This window comes from Aulonocara stuartgranti, assembly GCF_965226115.1.
Source record: "Aulonocara stuartgranti genome assembly, chromosome: 7".
Taxonomy (NCBI): Eukaryota; Metazoa; Chordata; class Actinopteri; order Cichliformes; family Cichlidae; genus Aulonocara; species Aulonocara stuartgranti.
Window position 1 is genome coordinate 21464543 of NC_138945.1, and position 26298 is coordinate 21490840.

General features: G+C 40.2%; 1 long non-coding RNA gene across 1 annotated transcript; it reads left to right on the forward strand.

Annotated features, from left to right (window-relative positions):
• Window positions 1-911: 911 nt before the first annotated feature.
• Window positions 912-25876, forward strand: LOC309711523. The gene is made up of 3 exons (XR_014277996.1): window positions 912-1080; window positions 24830-25024; window positions 25536-25876. It is a non-coding gene; the product is annotated as an uncharacterized lncRNA (long non-coding RNA).
• The last annotated feature ends 422 nt before the right edge of the window (window positions 25877-26298 follow it).

Sequence of the window (26298 nt, forward strand, 5' to 3'; positions counted from 1 at the left end):
TCAGCCGCAGTAAGCTCAAATTCTAAGGACAAATAAAATGGTGTGTTTGTGGCCAGGCTTTTTCAAAGGGGATGGGTGAATGATATGGTAACTTCTATAGCGTTCTCGCATGGGCTGACAGCTCCCCTGCATGTATGTATATATAAATATAAACATATAGCAAATGTATATGCAAATAGATGCATATATGCATGCATGTGTGTCAAAGCTGGAGAGCAAAGGTATCTATGCTGGTGTGCATGCTTGCTTGTCTGCACCGGTTCATGCTAGCATTGTCCAGGCATGCTAGTGCCATCTCTGCAGATGAAAAAAAGACAAACCCATTTTATACTATAAAGGGAATTTGCAATCATTCATTTTGAATTAATGATGTCAACATGAATATGAATAACCTGTATCAACTGAAAGCCATGCTTTGGACCGTTTTTTCTATTTTTTCTCTGTATGATGTCACGATAATAATGTCATTTCAGGCAAAGAAATATATTTTTCAGAGCTGATGAACTGAGGGTCTGCCTCAAGGCCCAGAATAAGGCAAATAAGGATTTCTTTGAAATGTGACTCATGCATAGCTACTCTAGTAGACTCCAAGAGCTGGTAACGAGCACAGTAGGTCCCCTATAAAGGTGAACTTAGATTCTTCTTCTTTACGGTAGCTGACCTAAATATTCAGGTCAAAACACCAAGAATTTACAGTATATACTGACATCTTATCATGAATTTTAATTTCTACTGAACTTTAGTATAGAGAGACTGTGCCAGCATACTCTTACTCAATACTAGCTTGCTGGTTTACAAGCAAATAGGAGGTGAGTCAGGAATTAGCAGCTGCTAGTTGTGGATTAAGGTTTCCACTCATTAGACGGAGGAAGCAGAGCTATAATCCAGATCCTTCACAGGCTGTTGACGCATTTGCAGGCCTCCATACAGTACACATTTAGCAGCAAACACACTGCTATGTCCATTCAGAACTTTATAATCATCAATTTTGCATGACCAAGTGGCAGGGGCCTCTCTTTTAGGTTTAACACCTAGAGCTGCTGATGTAACTGGGTGAAAATGACAGAGGAGCTGCTGCAGGTAAGTGTAGGATGAGATTTTATCAGAGAAAACTGTGAGAAATGGCTGCAATGTTGCAGTACCTGAATCTGGATTATGACTGCAGTCTTTGCCTGTGGCTTCTCAATCAGTTAGATGGAGCTGAAGAAGCTGTCTTCAGAAGTCTAATCCTCTCCCATTTCTATCAAAATCCTCACAGGGCATCATTATGGAGGTATTGATTTGATGACTGGCTGTGCTGAATGTCACAGCAAAGATAGTGATAATTTTCTTAGCATTGGAAGGCACCGAAATTGAACGCACTTTTTTTTTTTCAGATTTGTAAAAAAAGAAAAATGATCCAGGAGGCAGACAGCACATTATAATTATGGGAACTGACATTACAGAGAACGTGACCTTTGTTTAGAGTGGACATTATAAAGGAATAAGCTGGTGTACAAATCCTTCTTCATTTATTTTGACTCCTGGGTTTTAATTTGGGTTATTTTACATTTCAGCTTAGTTTGTATTATTTTTAAAAAATGTTTTTGTTTTTGCTTTTATTAGTTTCTGTGTTAGTTTTGGTCTTTTTGAGTATTATTGTATGAATGCCATATACCATTTATATGAAGCCAAAGAGTTTTTTATTTTTTATTTTTTAAGGGTACCTAAATTCAGGATATGTCCAATATCTTTTGTCTGTTTGTGTTTCAAACATACACAAAAATAGTTTCGGTTAGCTAATTTTTCTTTTTATGCTAATGAACTAAAATGAGTTAGTGTTCTCTCCCTCCTCTAACTCGCAGAGGCTGCAAAAGATGGATTTCCCTCTCTTAGCGTGTTTCTGCTGGAGGTTTCTTCCTGTTAAAAGGGAGGTTTTCCTTCATACTGTTGTCTGCTCACATGACTGTTGAGGGTTTTCTCTTGTAGGATCATCACAATATAAAGTGCATCTAGGTGACTGCTGTCGTGACTGGACAGTATATAAATAATAATAAATTCTGACAGATTGCTTAAAACCTTCTTACTTTCTTCTTGAATTACCCACTTATTGAGAATTCAGTAATATTCTATTGAAACTTAACTTCACATATGGAGATAGTTTATAATGGTACTGTCAGAATTAAGATTGGAAGGGAAGTATAATAAAATAATTCACTCACCAGCCCCTTTATTGGGTTCTCTAGACCACCTGATGTGATCTTTTTCTACTCTAACCCATCAGCTTCAAGGTTTGACATGTTGTGCATTCAGGGATGTTCTTCTTTATACCCTGGTTGTAACAAGTGGTTATTTGAGTTACTGTTGTTGGGAGAATTCAACACTTCCTATCAGCTTGAAGCAGTCTGGCCTTTCTCCTCTGATCTCTGACATCAAAAAGGCATTTTTGCCCAGAGAACTGCTGCTCAGTGGATATTTTCTATTATTTTATTTATTTATTTTTTATCTGTTGCTCTGTTGCATGACTACTTGTTTTTCTAGTGGTGAATCTAAACATCTAAACCACCTTTTTTGAACACAACTTTTTCGTTTTGCTTTTATTTTGCTGTTGTTTTTTATGCTGATATAACAGCAATGAGTCATTTTTACAGAGCATCAGGCTCTTTAGTTTTAATTTAATGCACCAATACTCCAAAAGCTATGCACTATGTAGTCAGAGGATTATATTTAGAGTGAAAAACAAATCAAAACTCAGTAGCACATTACGACAAAGTAAAAACACGTTTTCAGATTTTTTATTTTTCACATTTCTTTAAAAGTAAAACTTGGATTAATTTATTTACAAATCCTTCAGACACTCTATTCATTACCTCGTAGAAGCTCCTTGAGGCACACATTATGGCAGAGGTGAGCAATCAGTTATTCCAAGAGTCCACATGAAAGCCTGGGACTGTTGTGGAGGGCGGTGGACAGGTGATCATCACTGACAGACCATCTGTATTTCTTAAACTTCATCACTGAGAATGTTTTCTCACATATGAAGAACAAAGAGAAGCAACATCTTCTGAGCCTTCTAATGTGTGTAAAGCTCTCCTCTTTGAAAAAAGAATAAAAATACAGGAGTGATCCTGGCTAGAAGTGTTCTGCAACAAGTGAATCAGGTCAGTGAGTTCAAGCTCAACATCACTGGATGCATTATCCACACTGCAAGTGAAAGGATATTGAGTCATGTGCATTTCACTCTTAACTGTTTTGAAGTCTTCAAATTGCTTTGCAAACCCATCGTGCAGGGCTGTAATGGCTCCTGCCATCAATGTTTGCATGTGATTGAGAATGTTGTTCTATGAGCTGAACTGAATTGAAAGAAGCTGCAGGTTTCTCATTGAAGCTTTTACTATTTTGCAAATAGGCCGTTGCCTTGCAATTTGGTATTTACTCAAGTCATTAGTACAGTCACATCAATAGCAAATACAAGATCTGCCTTTTACTCTACAAGATGAGCCCTCTGGAATGTCCTTTAAAACTCTTGAATTTCTGCAGGTCCTGTAGTCCTTTTAGCACTTTGCCCAGGCTAAGCTACCTGACAGCTGTGTGGTAGCCTATGTCACCATTTCCTGTTTCATGCTCTTCCAAAAGTCCAAAAAGACTGACTCTGATTCATAAGTGTTTTAGTTATTGTAGAACATCAATAACACAGCTAATATTAGCACTGACTTTCACAAGCCCACCCGATGTATAATGTAATTCAAAAGTATCAATATCAGTTCTGGATTTATTTCAGTGGTTTTATTTATATTTATACTTTATATCCACAGATCCAAAATTTTCCCTGCCAGTTTGTCCCATTCTGGCTTCAGATGTGATCCTGGGGGCACAAAGTGCCCAAGTCAGTGTCAGCAAGACAAATCAGTAGATGATGATGTCATGACCTCATCAGCCAGTTACTTATTTGATAGGGTAAGTGGTTGTGGTAACCATTTAGAAGTTTTTGAGGCTACTCTTCTCCACAATCTTATCATGTAGGACTACAACGCAGACGTGAGGCTTGGTTTTTATCTTGACATGCACTGCTAAATGTGGGTTCTTATATGCAAAGATTTGTGTCTTTCAAAACATTTTATTCTGTTTACCGCAGTTAAAGGTAGGCAGATAAACACAGCAACAGGATGGACCTGACCAAAATGTTAAGTGGCACAGCCTCAGGCACATTTTATGAATTCGGTTTTAAGTAATTTGCAAATATTTCTAAAAACATGTTTTCACTGAGTAATCACATTATTATTGACATTACTGAGTGTATATTAATGGGGATGCCTAAACACCCTTCTCTTTTTCTGTAATTAATGAATAAAAGTCTTAGTTTAAAATAATATTGCAACAAACAACATTGTACACATGAACCAGTTGTTAACAGGCAACACTTTATGAAAAATGATCAGCAACCAGTGAATTCCACGTGTTTAACTAAAAGTTAAACACGTGGAAAAGAGTAAAGAAAAAGGGAACATGGTGCACTGCCACAGTAAACAGTGAACAGTCTGTTCTTTCAAACTGTCATGCACTGTGCACAAATCTTCCTCATTTCTTTATATCTTGCTTCAAGGAATCAGACTTTCTTGTGTTTTTAGTTTTTTTTCTACAGTATCCCAAAGTCATGTCAAGAAACAGGAAGAAAATCAAGCAAAGACCAGACACAGGACCTGAGAGATGCATCTGACCTTTCAGTAGATCTTCAAAGTTCATCAGAAAGTATTTCAGTGGAAGAGTGGTTGTCAAGTAGCCATTCTTAAGGAAAGGAAATGGGGAGGAAAGGCTGAGGAATGCCAAATCAGTGCCAATAGGTCTTATGAAGTGATGAATACATTTTTTTAAATATTGGTTCAATTAATCAATAATATGAATAATATGAATTATTCTAAAGGAGGTCAGGAGAGCGATACAACAGTGAGTGTTTCAGTGAGTGGTTTGAGGCTGCATTTCAGCCATGGTGTTGGTGATCTTGAATGATCCCAACTCACTGCCAATGCCCCCCCCCCCCCCCCCCCCTTTTGCACGCTGCTTTAAATGTATGATTATATATGCTGCCGAGCTTAAATGCCAGTGATTTTGAAGGGTCACATTGAAATACGTTTTGGCTCTTCTTCACCAACCATTTTGTTAAAATAGGTGCAGTAAAACATGCTTTAGATGCCCAACTGTTAATATTCTACTGACAGTGCACCTTTTTCCACGGCTACTTTATTTATTGAAAATGTTGAAAGGATGCCATTAGGTATTTCAAGCACACAGAAATGTGCTTTTTGCTGAGTAGATTGACATTTGGGTGTCCGTAATAATGGAACAGTGAGGAAAACAACACCTTAATGATCCAGTGAGTTTTTGAACTAATGAGTGTAAATCAACAACGACAGCTCCAAGTAGCTGTTGGGAACAGTGTGGCTTTTGAGCTGTGAGATAATATATCTGCTTTAAATAAGTAATCTTAGCCGTGTAGGTGGGCTCACACTCCTCAGTGGGAAGTCTCCTGTATGTGTTTGCATTTGTCAACATTCATTTTGTAGTGATGGAAACATTTTTTTTTCCAGATTGAGACTGCCGTGCTACAGAAGAACTTTTACCAGTTACCTAAGATGCTTTTGATCTGGGCAGAGTGAAGGGGACATTCATTTCAAATAGGGCTGGGCGATATGACCCAAAATTCATATCTCGATATTTTTTAGCTGGATGGCGATATAAGATATATATCTCGATATTTTTTTTAAGCCATAAAGTAAGAACAAAAAGAGTTCTTAGTCAAAGCTGTGTCCCAGATGTCACACAGGCACTTTTATTAACATACAGCACAGATGTACATGAAAAATTACTCAAAATTAAATTATGAGCATTCATTAAATAATAATGCTCCATAAATAAAAGAAAACAAGGTTGTTTTTGTGCTAAACAAAGAGCTCACAATTGTGCAGTCAAAATGTAAACTAAAAGACGCTGAGCGTAATAACAAAGACAGATTTCACAGCTGCTCTGTTCCCAAGTTTTACTGTGTGACTGATAGCCTGGAGTTTGAAATCCGCTTCATAACCACGTCTCTTACAGGTGCCATTTATGGTCCTTATACACACACACAATACGGTAATATTACGTTGATGCACAGTACGTATCACTCCGCGAAGCTCCTCGGTAGCCGTAATGCGCCGACAATCTATCAAGCGGTGCAGCTCCGTAGCTTACCAAAGTCGTACTCAAACATTTTTGACAGATTGCTGAACGCCGTGTACCACATAAAATCGGTTCGCGGCCACCAAGCACAACCAGAATTCATACATAAGGCGCGCTATCAACTTTTGAGAGAATGAAAGGATTTTAGGGTTAGCGCGGTTAGCTCGTTAGCGCGGTTAGCTCGTTAGCATGTTTAGCTCGTTAGCACGTTGACGCCGTCCAGCCCCACGCATGGGGCGATGCGCAGTAACTCGTTAACGGAGATTTGCCGTGTCCGTCTTGTCGCTGCCTGCACGTGAAGCGATGGGGTAGGAGGGGGAGTTGTCTTCAGTGAAGGCGAGGCGGAGTAACGTTGCGTAGAGACAAAAGTGGACGAAAGAGAGGCAAACTTGCGGCTCCACAACTATAATTATAACGTAACATAGACTATATCGATATAAAGGATATTGTCACATCTTATATCTCGTATAAAAATATATCGATATGTTTTAAAAACTCGATATATCGCCCAGCTCTAATTTCAAATGATTTGCTTGTTTCAGTGAATGCTTTTTGCATGTGTTTCTGTGCGTACTTTTCTTCCCTCCACATGTAATCGCATGAGATGGCAACCTAGCTCTGGAAAAAAAAAAAAGCGGCACCTTTGTGAAATACAAAAAAGAAAAAGAAAGGGGAAAAAAATCTGATCTGCCTCTGAAGAAACACCACCTTATCTCAGAAACACTGGAGGCAGCTTGTCAAGCTTCTGATGTTTTATATTCAGGGGTAATATCTGGATTCAGATGAACAGAGGAACCCAGGTGTATCTGGCCACTGTCTGTGCAGGATTCAATCAAAGCCAAGTCAGATTTGTTCTGTTTTTCCTTTTCCTTTGCTCCCTTGCTATTTCTCTTAATTTCACTTCAATTCACTGTGCTCTATTGGCATGAATGATAGATGAGCCGTGCTGCTGCAGCATCTAACAATAAACAGTTTTTGACCATTTGTATGATTGTGTGTGTTGATATATGTGTATCTGTGCGTGTGCTATATATATATATATATATATATATATATATATATATTGATTTTCTTTTTGTTTTCCACCAGGCAGATGTCTTTGTTGTAGCTTCATTTCCATATTTACCTTTTGTCTGCCTTCTCCTGTGAGACATGAAATCGCATCTAAAACAAATCATCACGACTTAAACCAGCTTTGCTGTGTAGTTCTTCTGAAGCATGGTTTTGCTTTGTTTTTCATCAGTTTAAAGAAATTTGTATTTACAGTCTTCAGTGGCATTCCTCTTTTTCCGAAAAACATGTTTCCATATGAAATAATTAGGAAGAATAATTTCTGCAGAGATACATGTGTGTAATAAAATAATTCACACTTTCACTCGTTTCTCGTGGCCATGTTTCTAGCTTTCGAAGTTAAATAACTAATTAAAATTAATAATTAATAATTTTTTCATAAGAGGTAGCTGTAGTTTAGAGGAAGAGCAGGTCCTCTACTGTCATGGAAGGTTGGACGTTCAATCCCTGGCTGCTCCAGATCCATGGTAATCTTGCAATGGTGAACCTTTTTCCAAAGATCCTCTCATAATCCTAACTCCAGTTCAATTTATCTCAATTTGGAGTTACCTCACAATAGCTCAGTGCTTGTTGGCTAATGACCCAATAACAGCAAGAGTCTGTTGCACTCTGATGAAGATGAAGAAAAGATGGACTGCTTGTTTAAAAAAACAAACAAACAGGCGTAACTGGTGCATAGGTTCATTTTTTAATGATACAACATGATTTTATCATCCATCCATCCATCCATCTTCATCCGCTTTATCCAAGGCCGGGTCGCGGGGGCAGCAGCCTAAGCAAAGAGGCCCAGACCTCCCTCTCCCCGGCCACCTCCTCCAGCTTATCCGGGGGGATACCAAGGCGTTCCCAGGCCAGCCGAGAGATATAATCTCTCCAGCGTGTCCTGGGTCTGCCCCGGGGCCTCCTCCCGGTGGGACATGCCTGGAACACCTCACCCAGGAGGTGCCCAGGGGGCATCCTTGTCAGAGGCCCGAACCACCTCAGCTGGCTCCTTTCGATGTGGAGCAGCAGCTGCTCTACTCTGAGCCCCTCCCGGATAGCCGAACTTCTCACCCTATCTCTAAGGGAGAGGCCAGCCACCCTTCGGAGGAAGCTCATTTCTGCCGCTTGTATCCGCGATCTCGTTCTTTCGGTCACTACCCACAGCTCGTGGCCATAGGTGAGGGTAGGGACGTAGATCGACCGGTAAATTGAGAGCTTCATTTAGAGCAAAATTTTGCAAACCTCCTTTTACGAACCACTGATTTAAGTCACAGTTTCAAGCTGATTAAGGCACAATTTTTCACTTATCTAGGAGCCAGACATTCCTGTAATCTCTGTTGTTGTTTTTTAACTAGCCTTGATAAATCTGAAGATCTTTCAAAGTTTTTCATTTTCAATTCAGGACATTTTCAGAGGATTTTTTTTGTTTGTAATTAAGCCATGAACACTAACCTAGATTTTTTGTGTCTACACATAACAGAACCTTTAGCAAGGAATTTAAACAGTATTTTTGGCAGCCCATTTTAAAAATGCATTTTTCCCATTTCTTTTTTTAGAATTTCCAAAAATAACACAGTTTGAAAGTTATGGGATCCTTTTTCACTAACAAGGTGAAAAGGGGCAACAAAGCTGTTTGAGTCCCAAAGAGCTATTAGTCAAAACACTTGGGTTTTGGAATATCTTGGAATAGTGTGCAGTGTGTTGTCAAAAAATATGAAGAAACTGGACAAGTTTACTCAGATTAAGAAAAAATCCAGCAGTTGACTCCTGACATCGAACCTGAGAGGTATGCCAAATTACAATAGAATAGATACAATGATACACACACATACTTCCAATGCAGTCAAAGCAAATCTGGATTGAAAAACAAACAATTAAATCACTATCGGCCATGGATTGGCCTCCCCAGAGCCTGGACCTCCACACTATTGTAGCAGTGTGCCATTATCTCAAAAGAGAGCGCAACAAAAGGCAGCCACCATCCAAAGAAAAGCTTTGAATGTCCTCCAAGAAGCCAGGAGAGCTATTCCTGAAGACTACTTAAGGAAATTACAAAACAGCTTGCCTAAGAGAGTTCAGACTAGGCTGAAGAATAAAGGTGGTCATACCAAATATTGACTTTTTTACTTCAATGCATGCTTGTACATGTTGCAATAAATTCCCACAACTATTCCCGTTTTTTTCCCAGGAAAATATGAGGAATTGAGGGCTTTGCAAAGCACAATTTCTCAAGCAGGCCTTTTTTATACAAGTAGAGCTTCTTGCACTGCTTCTTTTCTACTTTTACTTTTACTCTGAAACATTTTCCCATTGCTGACTAGAGGTAGTCAGTGACTGTATTATTATTTTTTTTAGTGATTTGGGTTAACCACTCCTTAAAATACCAAACATTGCTGGCCTAAATGAGAGGAAGTTCTTCATCCAGCCATGCTTTGTGGTGCACATTTGCTTCTCTCTGTGCCTGTGATCACACTTTGTTGGGAGGGGATTGGATTTTCTCTCTCCATTTGGGCCACCAGTGATTAGATGAGTCTATGTCTGAGAGTTTAATCCTTGTTGGAAGGAGCACCAAGTTGCATGTGGCTTGCTCACGTGCACACACATTCACACACACACTCACAGTTTGAGATCCAGATGTATCTTCTTCTTTTTTTTTAAGTTCTGCATCTGCAGGGAGGCATGTGGCCTTCATGGCACAGGGCCAAGCAGCTTATTGATGGGCAGATTTAGTCCCCATTCATTTCACTCAGACATTTCTTTTGTCAGGCCCCCCTCACCCTCTCTTTTTCACTCACACAGCACACACGCACACACACGAACACACACATCATGTGTCAGATGAAGCCAGCAGGGGTTGGAAGCTTTGTGCAACAGGCCAGAGAGAAATAATAATGTCTTTTAAAGCACGCTGCAACATAATCTTGACTTTGCGTTTCTCATGTCTTCTTCTGCAGCTTCAGATTCTTCTCTTCCTCTCACATATTTTCAAAGTAACAGCTGATGGACTAAATTGACAAAGTGTGCAGCACATCAAGGAATTTTTGATTTGTGAATCTACCCCAGACAGAAGGACAGAGTGGTTTTAGCATAATAATGCAGCTCTCTACTGTACATTAATATTCATATTCGCAGACTCAGTTGCTGCTCTGACAACGTGCACCTGCCAGACATCTGTGTTGGAGAAACAGCCAGAGAGTGTTGTTGCATGTTTGCACAGTCATTCACAAATAATCTGGCTCATTTTATGCTTTTACCTGTGACAAGAGGGCACTATAGAGCTGCTGCTACTTCAGCTCTACTGAAGGGGTTAAAAATAAAAGAGGTAAAATCAGGTAAATACACTTCACAGTGGGGCTGTGCTTCTTGTTTCCTTCCATTGATTTACCCCTCCTCTTTCAATCCTTATAACTTTAGCTCCTTCTGTTGCCTAGGCAGTTTTAATTTCTTACTGCTTTATCTAAAACAGATCTAAAGTACTTAAGATGCAGCGAGGTAAGAAATGCTTATTGGCGTCTAAATTTGCTCATAAACACATAACAAAAATCTGATCTCAGTAGGTCTTAAAATTACTTAAACACATTGTTATTACTTATGGAAGGCAACATGCAGAATCAGTGTGTGTGAAACTAAGCACACCGCATAATTCAGTAGCTTGCAGAACCACCTTCAGCAGATATAACTTAAGTAATCATGTTCTGTGTGACTTTATCAGTCTGTCATATCACTGTAGAGGAATTTTGGCTCACTCTTTGCAATGTTGCTTCATTTCATTGAAGCATCGATTCGTTTATTCACAGCTCTCTTAAGGTTCCACCGCTGCATTTCACTCCTCTGGGTCGGGACTTTGACTGGGCCATTCCACTATTTCTACCACTCTGTTGTAGATTCGCTGCTGTGCTTGGGGTCATTGTGCTGTTGCATGACCTAATTTGGACTGAGCTTCAGCTGTTGGACAGATGGCCTCACGTTTGACTCCAGAATATTTTGGTATACAGAGCAGTTCATGGTCAACTCAATGACTGCAACGTGCACAGGCCCAAGGCTGCCCTCCACTACTGTTCCTCAGAACATCTGCTTTTATTTATGTGCTCACACTTTCTGATGATCAGTTAATCAATTATTTTTGATTATCTGCTACCTGGCCTCTTGATTCCTGTGGAAGCATTAAGGGTGTACTTAATTTTTTACACACTGCTTTTTCCATCTGAGCTTGGATTTTGCCAAATAAGTGCAATGTGTTGCTGTTCATTTGAGGTTGTAATGACCTAATGTAAATTTAAATGTATTTTAATTTACATTGTCTTAATGTCCTGATATTTAAAACGTCACGATAAACAGAATGTTCTTTTTATTCATGTACCTGATTTGGCTAAAAGCTAATTTTCATCTTCGATTTAAAAATCCAAAACCAAACCAACATAAACAGAAATATTTCAGATTTTCAAATAAAGCAACTCAACTATTTTGCAAATCTGACGGAGGTCAGGTTTTATTCTCTGTGTTTGCTTACACGGGCTATGCAGCGACACAGTGTTTGTCTGAGCTCAGGCTGTGATACAGTATGAATGAGAAGTGTGAAACTAGCGCTGAGGGCAGCTACAGTTTTGCTGCATTTGTACACATTTGACTTCTCAGAAATCTGCTGATAAACTTACCTGACAGAGCTCATGATAGATCTTTGCACTTCTAAAAGAAATTACAGCCACATTCGGACTCAGCACAAACTTAAACTGAACCACTAACAACTACAGAAACTGGTGCAAAGCAGGCATTTAATGTTATATTTTATTGACTCGTGCTCAGCGACCCGCTAGAACAAATGTGGCAGGCAAAACAGGGCTGGTTTGCTCAAGATATTCTGATAACATACTCAGTTTCTTTGCTTGTTAATATCCAACCCTTTGTTTGCCTTTTTTATTGGTTAGAAAGGAGTTCATTTAACTGCCTGAACAGTTTGCTGTGCTCCTGCATTGTATTGCATTATATTATAGTGCATTTGTTAAATGCATTTTATGACCTCTTTGTTAACCATCTCAGTTGTTTAAGTTGTTTTGATATTTTAAAAAAATCACTGCACAGCCAATGTCCTTACAGAATTGTCTGTTTCACGGCCAGGGTTTTACATGTGGAGGTTTCCTTGTGCAGCTGTCTTCTAGTGCGACTCATGCATCCTCTGGCTCCACCATCCTACTCATAGCATCCTAAACCACACACACACACACACACACACACACACACACACACACACACACACACACACACACACACACACACACACACAGCATCTTACTCATTTTATCCCAAATACAAGGCCTGCTCAGGTCACATCTCATCACACACTCCACAGAAAAAAGAAAAAGCAACAGTACAGGGTTACTGAAGTTCTTCACTGCTTATTTACATTTTCTTTGAGTCTCTCTTTCTCCTGGAGATATTTTCTCCATATTTAATGAAAAGGTCTGTAGCGCTGTGAGACTGCAGTGAAAAGCAAAGGTGATTGTTGTAGCATTAGAACCAGGAAAGGGAAGAAATGACAGTAGGGACTCAGGATATCATCAGAGGCCAAGTGGAACAAAAGGTGGCTTTAGAGGGTTTGCAGACGAAGAAAGGCTGTGTTTGTGTTACCGTGTAGACTTCTTTTTTGTCCCCGAACAATCACATTCTGCCCGTGTTTTAATCTACACTCCACAGATGACAGATCTTTGCTATTTTTGCAGCCTGTCTAAGATGACACTTTTTATTGCGACAGAGACAATGAAAAATAGTTGGCTCCTTGCGCGGATGTCTAGCTCGCTCTCAGAGGTGAGCATCACACACAATTAGTATGCAACCAAGACACCTCAATGTGGCTGCAATTTGAATGGAGAAAATGAAAGTTGTGGAAAATATGATGTGTTTTCAGAGTCCCGGGAGAAAAGAGCTAATATGCATGTCAGTCAAGCCCGCTGGCAGCAGATAAAACCGAGCAGCCATTTTATGCCTGAGAGTGAGTAAAATATTGGTGTGAACTAACTGACCAGATGCTGTTTTCAGAGTCAGTGACCTTCAAACAGAGATTTATGCAGAGCAGGGGAGTGCGAGAGAAGGAAACTGTGATTCTCATTTGTCCTGGATGTCATTCACATTGGGAATGGAGTGACACTTCAATTAACTCCCCGTCCTCAACAAAGTTTACCTTGGTCTTCAGAAAGGCGCAGCCTTTCAGCTCATCCTGCAGGATTAGCCAATCATATTTCCAATCTCAGACCTGTCACTGTGGTGTCGCTACGCGGCAGGTGGTAGTCATAATGACAATCTATTCTTCAAAAAGTGAAGAGCTGTTTTCCCCTCAGATTTCCAAAATTTGACACGGTAGTTTTTACTCTTTCACAGCTACTGCTTATATTTATTCACATGGAATATTTTTGTGTGTGTGTCTTTGTCTTTCCTTCATAAAGATGACATTTAACGACCTCCCCCGTACCCTTGATGATGAGTATCTATCACTAAAGATGTGGTTTGATGACCATTAGAATAGTTTCCAGATTTTTCCCAAGGGTAGCTGCACAGGCAGAGATCACTAACTTTTGATGCACACCCATTCATTTTGCTTTTCAAGCCAGGCTGAAATATGACAGAAACCACTTAGTTCAGAAAAAAAGCTTACCGTAGACCGAAGGGTTACGCTGAGTGGGCTTTAAAGAGATAAAGAGCTAACCTACACTGGTTTAATGCATATCAGTTATCTGGTGCATATCTGTTAATATGTTTGAACAATCTTCCAGTTTCTTAGTTAGAAATCTTTTTTTTCTTTTTAAGTTTGATGGCATTTGCATTTGTGATTTTTTTTTTCCACATGAAAATGTTGACCCTGGTGACTCAGAAGCTGAAATATTCCAGATGTGAGATGATAAACCAAAACTTGTGTCCCTGAGACTCCTCCACAGCCCAGAGAAGGAATTCTTCACTTAAATAGATCTCAGTCCAACCTCTTTCACTCTCACAGGAATTGAAAAAAATGAAGAAAGCTCATTTGAGGAAATTCACTGGGGAATCTTGGGATTTCAGCGAAGGAGCAAATATGGACCAGTGGAAACTCGCAGTGTTCCAGATGTTGCTGCAAGACTGATTTGGCCCGCATCTTCTCGCTCTGCTTCTTGGATAGAGCAACAAGACATCTGAGGAAGTCAAGCAGATATTTAGCATCGCTGCATGTAGGCGCAGTTTGGCTCTGAGCTGTCCCATGATGGACGCTACGATTGTTGACAAAGACTGTTGCTGCCTCTGCTGCAGCTGAATCCACAATGATGCAGTGTGCTGTCTGCTGCTTGAAAAATACTGTTTGTCTGGATCAGAAAAGCAATGTTAGCACAACACAAATTAGGATATATTGGCAATCATGCAGCCAGAAAAAGATGCTTACTTTTGGCTCCTTGTTTTCTTTACTAATCTTATCGTGGCTTTCTTAATCACTGGCACGCATCAGTACATCCTTGACAGCAGGGTACAACCACTGTATGAGTAAGAAATGGTGATAGATCTACTTTCTAAAGGCTTCTACAGCGGCGTTCCCCTTGTGTCTGCTGTAGGTTAGTCTATAGTGAAGAGCAATGGTGTATTTTAGCAGAAATCGTTGTGGACAGTTTACTCGGGCTTTTTCTTGAAGCAAGTGGATGGCAGTTATATTCACATAATTATATATCTAAAAACACTGTGAAGGCTTTCGACAAGGTTTAAGAGTGTGTTTATGGGAATTACTGACCGTAGATGTGCGAGGTTAGACCCCAGTTTTGGTTGAGATGTCCTGGCTCACAGTCTCTGCTCTAATTCATCCCAAAGGTGTTCTAATTGGTTGATGTCAGGACTGTGTGCAGCCCAGTCAAATTCTTCCCCAACAAATTCTTCATCCATTTCTTCATGGAGCTTGCTTTGTGCACTGGTGCGCAGTCATGTTGGAACAGAAAAGATAAAAAGTGACCTTGGTAAATATTTCATCATCCCACAAAGTTGGGAGCATGAAAGCAGCTGCTCGGCCATTGCATCAAGTTCACTACATACTGTTCTTGAGCTAATCTGAAGCCCACATGAAGTTTGGAGGTCTGCAGCGATTGACTGATCCTGCTCTGTGATTTTACGGCTTACCATTGAGTTGCTAATACCATAAACAGTGACATTATAACACCTGTGGCCATGGAAGTGATTGGAACACCTGAATTCAATGACTAATGTTTTTTAACCCTGGGGACATAATGTTCCACTGAAATGACCTTTTCTTGAGTGAAATTACTGAAGGTGAGCTAGCTAGATTTTGTTCTATTTTTTCATGTAATAGCAAATGGGCAAAAGATGTAATATTTCAGATGCAAGCTCTGAGGAGTCATTCGAGCAGAGAATCACTTGCACTCTCTGATTTACTTGCTGGCTGTCATAAACAGGACAATCACAACGCCACACTTGAAGTCTTATTTACTTCCTCTTCTCACATCTCTTCCCTTCTCGTTCTCTCCCCTCTTTTCTGTTTGCTGGTATCACTATCAAACACTAACAAGCAGCCCCAGTTAAACCCGCACATAACATGACGTTTACACAAGAGCACTGATCAGTTTAAGATCCTAAAACAAACTTCTTCCTCACCTTATTTATCTAATATTTATTACTGCACAGCAAAGAACTCTCCTGCGTTAGACTTGCGTCACATGAGAGGCTAGATGATCAAAAACCACTGAGTCACACAGATCCAATATAGTTCTCTTTTTTTTTCTCCTCCATCTGATTCAAGGTGTCATTCTGTGCGTGCAACACAGTCTCATTCCAGGTGATGCAAACACAACAAATATTATTCCCTCTGCAGCCTTCCCGTGGTAGGACATGACTCCTCCATCATTACACACCTTCAAATGTGCATCCGTGGTCATGAATATAAATTTGGAGCTCCATAAAGAAATGAGTCTCAACAACAGCATCTAATAAGATTATTTATACTTTATATCAACCAAGACATGCATGAATAAATATAATTGAAAGACATGGAGCAAAGGTAAAAGAGAGGAAATGACAGACAGGAGAAGTATTGTAAAGAGATGGCGAGATGGAGGCAGCGCGGGCTGTGAGCTGAATACTGAGCTTCAAGACGAAAATAAAACAGTTGCTTCTTATTGCAGTAGATGAGTCTGAGATTTTTTTAGCTTTAGTTTTTTCAGCACCCTTTTATTTATTCAAGTGCTTTTCAATCACCATCACAGAAATACAGTAACGATAAGAGGAAATGAGGTTTGTCAAAACGTGAGTCTTAAAACCTCTCATGAACGACAAATCATTGGGTTTAGCGAACAACAATTAAGTCAAAATGCAGAATGAGTGCAACTCATGATACAACAGATTTTAAAACCACCTTTTCTGTATGATTTTATCTCTTTCTCCCAGCATCGTGGAGCAATTTTGGCTCACTTTTCTTAAAAAAAACGTTGCTTCAGCTTATTGAGCTTTGCAGGCATTTATTCATGCACAGCTCTCTTAAGGTCAGATTATGATCTGGATTTTGATTGGGCTACTGTAACACCTCAGTTCTTTGAGTTGAGTCAGATATTCTGTTGTAGATATGCTGGTTTGGCCAAGTCTTAGCTGTCCGACAGATGGCCTCACATTTCACTCTAGAATACACAATAATAAAGATTCGTGTTTGACTCAGTGACTGCAAGTTGCCCAGCTCCTCTGGCTGCAAAACAAGTCCATATATCACCTCTCCACCACCATGAGGTGTCCGTGCTAATATGCTGTGTTGGGTTTATACCAAACACGCTGCTGTGCTTTATAGCCAAACATCTCTACTTTGGTCTTGTCTGTCCAAAAGACATTGTTCCAGAAGTGTTGTGGTTTCTTCAGACGCAACTTCGCAAACCTAAGTCACGCTCCCATGCTCTTTTTAGAGAGAAGAAGCTTTCTTCTGACAACTCTACCAAACAATACTTTTCAATCTTTGTCTAATTGTACTGTCATCAAAGACTGGCTGCTATCATGTGGATCAATAAGAGTGTACTTAGTTTCAACACATTGCTTCTACATTTAGCTTACTTTTAGTTGACACGATGTAATATGTAGTTGATCTGAGTTTGTATTTACCTATTAAAGACCAAATTACTTTTAATTATGTCCTGATACATAAAACCTCAGAAATTTAAGAGGGTAGACTTTATTTTTTTTACCATGACTCTAGCTGGGCAATTTTAGTAGCAAATGTAATCTACTACTAATTTAAGCAGTAATTATTATATTACAGATTACTCAACATATTAGTTTACGGAGCCCAGCTGTTACATTCACATCTCACATATTTAAATACAAAATGGGTCATTATGATTTAGCATGCTGCTCGTCTACTATTTACTTAAACGTATTTATTGACTAGCAGCAGACAACAAATAGACCCATTTGTGACCTTGGATTAGTGATGCTGTGTGCAGTGACTGTGACTAATGTTTAGATAACCCCTTTTGTTTTAAACACTGGTTTTACCCATAGCAAACATTTTATCTCCTTTTCCCTTAAGAGTTACATACAGAGTACTCTGAGAGAGGTCATGGCAAAATACCAAGCATGAGGAGTCACTGGTGAAAAAAACACACACGGTGGACAAGACAATATAAAGAGAAGCCTAGACAGTATATAGAAGGCCCCACTGGGTAACGTCCTCATCATTATGCTGGTTTTTGAAACCCTATTTTGATTTTGTGATTTCAGTTGTGGCTTTCCTTGACATAGTTTTGCATTTAAGGCACACACACACACACACACACACACACACACACACACACACACACACACACACACACACACGTCACACAGCGGAAATTTGTGTTTTTATGTTTTATCAATCTGTGTATTGGTACATAGTGTTGATTTTATTTGCATGATTTTATAGTGATATTTATATTGCATGTTTGTTTGTTGATATTTATACTGCATGGTTTTATCCTCATATTTATATTTGTGTTAATGTTGTACCATGTTCCTTTAACCCACTGTGGACTAAACAGATAATTGTAGGCACCTGTGAGGTGGGGGCGTTCCCCAAGGTGGCCTATCAGCCACCAGGTTGACCTGTTAAAGGGGATGGTGGGCGCAGAGACAAAAAGAGAGAGGAGTGACGCACGAAGGGTGAGGAGGAGAAAAAGGAACGCGTGCAACCCCGCACGTGTGTGGAACGAACTGCTGCCTGACTGTGGGGCGCCGCGAGTTGTTCGGCGATCCAGTCCTAACGGCAGGAACGGCAACAGTGGGTGGCGATGGCTGCAATGCACGACAGGGCAGGGATGCCCCTCTGCCTGCATCTGACGGTGAGACGAGGGAGGCCGTGTTCAGGTGTGGAGTGGGGCGGGACTGTGCGGCGACGCGCTGTCAGGAGGAGACAGGTCTGCGATAGGAGCCCCCTCCCTGGTCTGTTGCTGACGAGTTTTACCATACTGGAAGAGAAGTTCCTCTCCTGTCTCTTTCATATAAGGACCATTCGCCCAGGTGTGGCTGGACTGTGGGATTATGGGACTATGGGAGGGTAATTTTAGCATATGGAAAACATTCATTTAGCCTTGTTTTAATATTGTATAGTTATTTCTGCCGGCAGGGTTTTTAGCGGGTTGCAACACTATTTTTATTGTATACGGGGAATTTTATCTTGTATTTGTGACTCTGGCTGTGTTTGTTTTATGGAAATAAATGGTGTTTGAAGCCAGCTAAGTTTCTGTGCCCTGAGCGCTGACCCGCTCACTCCCCTTTGCGCTTGTATGTATAAAGACGTGGTGGTGAAGATTTAGGTCCACCAGTCTTAGCGGCCACACACACACACACACACACACACACACACACACACACACACACACACACACACACACACACACACCTGCCTAACTAACTTTCATTTTGCACATGCACAGGTCATGCAGTCAAGCTCATGTCATTTGAGCTGCGGTGATCTAAAGGAAACAGAAATTAGAACAACTAAACTGAGGCTGTACAGAAGTCAACTAAATATGTGTGTGAGAGTTACAAACAGGAAGTTATGTACTGCAACCGTATAAATTTAACAGAAGCCTCTTGACTTTCATGTTTTCTGATGTACAACAACATAAAGCCCCAAGTTCGGCAGCGAGTTCAGTTTTAGCCCCCGCGTAACATTCCTGTCCTCACTGTGCGGTTACACTCTCTGCTGATACCTAATGTTAGCAAGCCAGGTGACAATATACTAACTATAACCAACTTCTAGCTAACCAGAGGTTTCTCTTCTATGGCCTGTGTGATAGTGGATACTAAGCTAACCTGACACTGATCTCGTGTTGTGACAGCAAACATAATTGCATTAGAGAACATTATACATCACTAATGTAATATCACTGACATTAGCAGTCTAACCTGTTCTGAAAGAATAACATCTTCTGGCACACCTTGCTGCAACAAGTAGCGACAATACCACAAACCTCGAAATAAAGTGGCTTACAAGCAGTCTAAGGAATCATAAATACTTCCACCTTGGATGATGGTTAAAACCAAATGAATAAATGTAAACTTTGATGATGATTTACTTTCCCTTTTGTTTTTGCTCAAAATATTATATATATATATATATTCTATAATCGCTTCTCACATGCTCTCTGCTCCTCCATGCTCTCTGATGTCTGAGTAGCTGAAATACTTACAATGTGACATACTTTCTGTTTCTCATACACTCATACATGTTTACAGGCTCAGATGAATTTACACCCTCTAACGCAACTGCTGTCTTTTTCACACATTGGCCACATTTCCTCACTAGTAGATCACCTGAAACAACATGCAGCCGCAGTTGCATTTCCTGAAAGGGTTACAAGGTCAGAATTTCTTCTAGACGTCTAAAAACTCCAGCAAATTCATTCAAACTTATGAACCATATTTAGATGCATATAACAAACTTGTAGATCGATAACAACTCCTTTATGCTACTATCAAAACCAGGGAAAACAGACAATATAACGCTGCACATAGAAGAATTTTTAGACGGGCCATACGTATGCAGGTTTCTTTTTTAAACCACAGGTTTCCCACCTTGTTTTAAAAATAGGAATGAGAGGTGAGTTTGATTTAGAAATTGAGGGACACTGCACTTGTGACTTACAACAAAGCCCATCATTCTTCATCCTCCTTTTCACTGTAATTGTCATAATAATATAAAAACTGATATTGTATTCCTAAACACTTAAATCAGCTGACTGAGACCCTAAACCCATCGGGCAAGCATTGAGATCATAGAGCAGAGGGTCATTTTCCGGTAGACTTCTACACAATCTGACTTTTTATATAAATCAGTTCAGTTTAATTTCATTTATATATAGTGCTATTTATATAACACCAAATCACACAACAGTTGCCTCAAGATGCTTTATACTATAAGGTAAACAGCATAAATTAATAAGCAAATTCACCCTCTGATGGCCATTTGAAATAATCCAGGTTTATGGCACTACTGCCTCAAAAATTCAATATTTCTAATGCATGATGCAACTTTCATGTTCCGCCACATCCTAAAGGCGCCCTATTGGATTGGGATCTGGTGACTATAGAGGTCATTTGAGTACAGTGAACACTTGTTAAAGAAACCAGTTAATGTGTGATCCTGCTGGAAGCAGCCATCAGAGAATGGGTGCACTGTTATCATAAAGGGATTGACATGTTCAGCAACAATACTCAGATGGGCTGTGGTGTTGCAGTGAGTGGTTATTTGAGTTACTATGGCTTCACTAGCAGCTGGAAGCATTCTGGCCATTCTCCTTTAACATCTGGCATCAACTAAACATTTTCATCCAGAGAACTTCCCTGCGGTTGTCGGGGTAAAATCCCAGTAGATGAGCCCATCTGGCACCAAAAACCATGCCACGTTCAGTCACCTAAATCACCTTTCCAATGTTCAATCTTAACTTCCTTATCTATATAAATGCACTGAGGTGCTGCCATGTGATTGACACCTGTTTCATAGATGGCTGCTTTTTCTTCCTACACAGCTCATCCCAGCCCTTCTCAACTAGGCTTAGGTCAGGTGACTGTGGAGTCTCCTGTAATCTGATGCAGCAAACCATCAGTCTCTTTCTTGGTGAAATAGGCCTTTCGGAGCTTGAGGGTCTGTTCTGGGCCATTGTCCTGTGCAAAGACAAATGGTGACAATATGCAGGTGAGAATGTGTGTCGCTGCAGAATATTATGGCAGCCATGCTGTTTAAGCATCATCTCGAATTTAAAATAAAATCTGCCAACAGTGCTGCTAGCAAAGCCCCCAGACACTCACAGCTCCTCCTACACACTTCATGGTGGGACAAACACATGTAGAAACCATCCGTTCGGAGCTGTGCGTTTGTTGTGTGTCATAGTTTTCACAAAGACAACAGAGTGAGAAAAGGCAGGGTTTCAGCCAGACAAAAAAATGTGGTTAATCTCAGTTAGTTTACGATCTGACAAGTTGGAGCAATAGCTTTTAACACCAGGCCATGTAGCTTTTTCCCCTTAATATATAATGATCGGTGAGAGAGGACTTCCTTCGGCAGTTAAAAGACCATTGAGGAAGTTTTTGTAGTTTCAGTTGTGCTCTGTTTTGCCACAAGTGCACAAAGTGGTCATCTGAAGCAACTAGTAAAGAACCAGAATCCATTTCTTTGCACCGTCTGTCAACTGCAGCACAGCACTGTGCCAATCCTGCATAAAGTTGAGCTGGACCTGATTCACGGCACTTAATGTTTAAACGCTAGCTGTTTCCTCGAACCAATTCGACCATGAAGGCCAGGTTTGTGCTGTCTCATCAGAGAAGTTAATGATCACATCTCCAATTTGAACTCTGCGGCAGTTCTTAGGAGGGCAACTTCAACTATGGTGCATAAAAGTGAAAAAGATGGTGTACCTAATATCACAGTGGTGATGTAGTTCTTACAACATCACGTTACTGTTGCTCTGGGACCATTAGCGCACTTGGCCCATGTTGTTGTTGTGATGTTGCAGCACTGTGACTCTGGGAATGGGGACTTTTTGTTTTCAAGATTACTGGTAATGATTTGGTAAGAACTACATGGTAACCCTGCATGTTAAGCAGTTGGTTAAGCAGTTTCTGCCACTATGTAGCAGCACTTTTATCGTGCTCTTTGCTCTCTAGCACCAATGTAACATCTGCACAATATAATATATGTGAACACCCGTTGCTTAAAAAACACTGTCAGGTAAAATACTGAATGAGCCATTATCAAGGAAGCTATCAAACAGGTGGTGCTTTGTTTACATTTTTATCTTAGAAGATAACTCCAGTCAGGCTGGTTTCTTGTTTCCAGTACTGTTATTATACACACAGAAAACAAGTGCAAAAACCTCTTGAATGAACATCTGTCTGTGGACTTTTATATAATTAAACACATACATTCTCCTACTTATCAGTTATTCAGTGCTGGAAATTACATTATAAAGACTCATAGGTGCCATTATGGTGTTTAGGGCCTGAATGCCAAACAGATAAGGTTTAAACAAAGAATTACCTTTGTGTGTTTTTTGCGTGTGTTATTGCCATTACTAAAACTACTTCAGGTGGGAACTAAGACATTTCACCTCTTTTTTGCTGGGCATTAGTCTTCATCACACTTAGGTGTATCAGCTTAACACCACTGACCTTCTCCTAGTTAATGACCCTTGTTATCACAGCGGCGTCACATCAGAACTTTACACAAGGGTGACAGTACAAACAGCAGCTCCGGTTGACCGGCCCTCAATCACTGCCCCATAATGGCGGTTACCTTGGTACGGTGATATCTGTCATCATCACCCGGCGTTAATTTGTCATAAGGGATAAAGAGTTAGAAGCTTTAGGGGGACGAAAGAGAGCGCAGCAGTGACAGGGGCTCCCTCTGGTGTGATGACAAAAACACAGGGAGCTCCGTGCTGTGGTGGACAAAATAATGTGCATGCCACAGATGTAAAGGATTACATCCGGAGAAACTGAAGAGTGCTTCAAAAAGATGACTGAAAGTAATGAGAGACTTTGTCGGCGTGGCCATAAATGTGTTGGCACTTGGAGAGATATTTCTGTTTGTTTTTCTTTCTGTCTTCACATGTATCTCTGTAGTTTCAGGTTTCTGAGGAACACATCTGCTCAGCAGGAGTGGTGCAAAAGCTGTGCAGAATATTTAAAAAAAAAAAAAAAAAAGCAATCTGGATTGTATCTACAAATGAAGACACTATAGTCAGGGCCTCAGTATTTCAGGACACGTTTCGGAGTATAAAGTAAAGTACTGTTAGAACAACAACAAAAAAACAATAGCCATGTTGACTAGAGTTAATCATATTTAGGTTTATAAGCAGCAGCAGATGGATTGGCATCTGAGCTGGATTTCCTCAGTTAATCTAATAAAAAAAGTTTTAAAAAGCAACTAACTAAAGAACATTTAGACTTTTCATTTGATGAGGCGTGTTTGATGGTGGTGGTGGGCGATACACAAACCCCCCTCGCTTTTCGGCACAGTTAGTGAAGCCGTGTTGCAGCCATGGATTTCTGGAATCTCCAATGTGAAGAAAAAGTCCAACTGAATAGGACAAAATCCAAATAAACCAAAACTTTGAACGCACTGCCGAAGCTTTTCACTGTAGCATTTGGAAAACAGGCTTCAGTTTGCAGTAAGTAGCGTGTTAACAGTTACACAAGTGGGTTTGCAGACAGTTACAGAGGGGGGTGGGGGGTGGCTGTGAAGAGGAGGCTCTGTCTCTCACAGGAAGAGTTTCAGAGCAGATGGTTGCCTGGGTGTGCAGGCTCTGTGGTGATGTCTCCTGCCCTTTTTTGTCACCCTGGCATCATGCAGCTCCTTCGTGGAGGGCAGCTGACAGCCATTCACCCACTCATCAGTGCACACATCATGTAGGAGCTTGTCCTTGGTGTGGGAGGGAGATTAGAACCAGATTGTGGTGGAGGATTTGAGGATGTTTTCAGTCCCTGATTTACAAAAAAAAAAACAGGACTGTTCAGGGATAATGTTGGACTTTCACTCGTGCGCTGTGATACTTATTTGTTTTTTACATTTCTTTTCACTTGGCAACAGATTCTGGTTAGGGTTTGGGAGTCCTGTCATCTAATAAGAATATAGATCAAACAATTTTAGAAACGCTTTCTGCTGTGTGGAGACTACATCAGGATTAAAATGTGGTATATATTTTTGTCATAGATATAGGTACAGACGGGGTCACACAACTGCACACATTCACAAACACTTTAAGATTTAGGACGTAAAAGCATTAAAAGGCGTCAACATCAACTTCCTTTGCTTAATATCATTATTTACAGTAAGATCAAATAAACAGCATCTCCCTAGCGTGTCATGTAGTTAACATTAGAGGATAGCCAGGATTACAGTTGATCCGTTATTATTTGCAGGTCTGTGAATGCAAGAAAAAGCCTTCAGTTCTGCTCTGCTACATGCAAAAAACATACCCTGCAAGGATAGATTTGTGAGATCCAAAGTTGTCCAATACTGAATTTTTATAGAGTATGGAGGAGAGAAACAAGGGCTGAATCTTAACAAGAAAACCGAAAATCAATTGAGGCCATTCATCTTCCTCAGGTTTCAGTAAACGAAGAGTCAGGTGGAAAAGCCCAGACTGCTGGATTGAGAAGATAATACTATAGTAATCTAAGTCATGTTGATACTGGAAGCATAATTCCTCAGAGCCCGATCTCCACGCGTTGATCATCCTCCATCGCATGGTACTGCCACCTGTTTCCCGTCCTCTCCAGGCATTTCCTCCACTGTCATGAGGTACTTCCTCTTCCTGTTCTCAAAAATCTAATCCTCATTCTTCATCGCTGTCCATTTCCTCCCTCAGCAAATCTCTTCCCTTTGAAGACACACACGCTAGTTTACAATCAGCTCGGCCTATGCTGCAATTACAGAGCTGATCCTGAATGGCTTTGTAAAAAGCATTAGCTCAGCCAGTATTTGCTGTTGTTTGCTGTTACTACATGAAAAGCACTGGCTCTCTGTACTTCTGCCTCACTCAGTTTTTCCTTTTCTCTTTCTGCCTTCTGATTTATTCTACCCCTTTGGTGGCCTCTAGCCAGCCTCACTCTTATGTTCCTTAACAATGGAGAGGGAGGAGGTCACTTGATGCCTCTCCTAAGCTCGACTCGGCTCTCTTTTGCTCTCCTCATATTCCCTAATATGCTGTGTTCCAATGTCTCCTTTCTTCTGCTTTCCTTTCCCTTTTTTTTTTTTGGTTTACTCCCCTCCTCAGCCCTCTGGGTGATGTTGTCCTCTCTCTCTCTCTCAGGAGAAAAGAAGGAGCTGATATGAAGCACATAGCAGCAGGCAGGTTCTTCTGAGGACGATGTGATTCATGAACACGCTGAAAGACTTCCATATTGTGCTGTAAATTATTGACGTCAGGCTACACTACATTACTAAAAGAGATTTGAGATCTCATTTTAGTTCCATGACCACTAAGATGATACGGAAATACAATGGTAAGTGAAAGTTTGTGAATCTACTTTTGTATTTCTGCTCAAAGTATAATCAGATTTTAGGTCAAGACAACCTAATTAACAATTAAGGCAAAAATATTTATAATGGAAACCAATCAGTATTGCATATGTGTGATAGAAAGGAGTATGTACACTTTTTACAAAGCTTTTGGTAACTCGTGTGACCCCGTGTGCAGCAAAAACTGCAATTAAATATTTCTGATAACTGTTAACTTGCACACTTTTCATTCATTCTGGGATCTGGGAGAAATTGCTCCCTTCAGGACTTTCAGCTTATAAGTAGAGATGGCACGATACCACTTTTTTATGTCCGATACCGATATCATAAATTTGGATATCTGCCGATACCGATATGAATCCGATATAGTGTTTTTTAATCAACAAAACTGTTTTTTAAATATCTTGCTGAATTTTGTATAAGTTCATACTCAAGTTTAAAACAACAACTACACTAAAGCTATTCTGTTATACCTGTATGCAAAAAAAAATATTTCATAGTTCAGCAATACTGATCAATCTAATAAACTTAAACCTACACCATCCTCCCTATTC